This window comes from Ictidomys tridecemlineatus, chromosome 3 (assembly GCF_052094955.1).
Source record: "Ictidomys tridecemlineatus isolate mIctTri1 chromosome 3, mIctTri1.hap1, whole genome shotgun sequence".
Lineage (NCBI taxonomy): Eukaryota > Metazoa > Chordata > Mammalia > Rodentia > Sciuridae > Ictidomys > Ictidomys tridecemlineatus.
The window spans coordinates 99,651,678-99,652,763 of record NC_135479.1 but is presented as its reverse complement, the minus strand read 5'-3'; the positions used below and the strand labels follow the sequence as shown (position 1 = coordinate 99,652,763).

Genomic DNA, 1,086 nt, shown 5'->3' with positions numbered 1-1,086 from the left:
GATTCATATTCCTGTGACAAGCAAAAGTATCTTCACTCCTACTAAGACCCCAAAATGTCTCATCCCATTAGCTCATAGACCGAGATCTAGTCATCTAAGTCAGATCTAAGTGCTTGATGGGGCCCCACAGGTGTAACTCCCCCGGTGCAGTCTCTTGAGCATGAGTTTCCTCCACTGTCGGAAGGCCTGCTCCACACGCAGACCTGTCACGAAAGGTGGGGCCAGCACAGGAACACCACTCTAGAGGAACCTGGGGACATGAGAGGGGCTGCCAGTCCACAGTAACTCTGGAAATCCCCCAAGAAAATGTTGGAATTGATATCCCCACATAGGCGAATAGGTGATATCCCCACATGGGTGAAGTGAAGCCAGACCCCATTGTTTCTGCAATGTGCTGTTGGTTTCCGAGGTCACACCTACGCGGATTGTGAGACTGGCTACCACATCAGCAGTGAAGAGGCATGGGGACCTTCTGCTATCAGAGTTTCCCATTTTCAATGGCATATGTTTTACATTGGACTTACAGAATGCAAATAAGCAAATTGATGTTGTTTGTATACCATAGCATTTGTTTAAAAAAACAAGGTAGTCTTTTAGAATCCTAAAGATAAGGCTCTCTAAGACAGGTGGCTCATTCTTTTTTTTTTTTTTTGGTTCTGGGGATTGAACCCAGGACCTTGTGCTTGCAAGACAAATGCTCTACCAACTGAGCTATACCCCCAGCCCCAGGTGGCTCATTCTTTTTTTTTTTTTCTTTTTTTTAAGAGAGAGAGAGAGAGAGAGAGAGAGAGAGAGAGAGAGAGAGAGAGAGAGAATTTTTTTAATATTTATTTTTTAGTTTTTCGGCGGACACAACATCTTTGTTTGTATGTGGTGCTGAGGATCAAACCCAGGCCGCACGCATGCCAGGTGATTGTGCTACCTCTTGAGCCACATCCCCAGCCCCTGGTGGCTCATTCTTAACAAACAGAACATAGTCCTGTCCTAGGCGAAGTCCATTACAAACAGACTTATAAACACTTCTGCCACCTTTCTGTCAGGGATGTGGCTTCTCCCCGATCAAGGTCAAAGACAGAAGAAAGAAGT

The 1,086-nt window shown here is 45.5% G+C and overlaps 1 non-coding gene across 1 annotated transcript; it reads right to left on the bottom strand.

Moving 5' to 3' along the window:
• Positions 1-651: 651 nt before the first annotated feature.
• Positions 652-718, bottom strand: Trnaa-ugc (transfer RNA alanine (anticodon UGC)). The gene has a single exon. It is a non-coding gene; the product is annotated as a tRNA-Ala (tRNA).
• Positions 719-1,086: the final 368 nt, after the last annotated feature.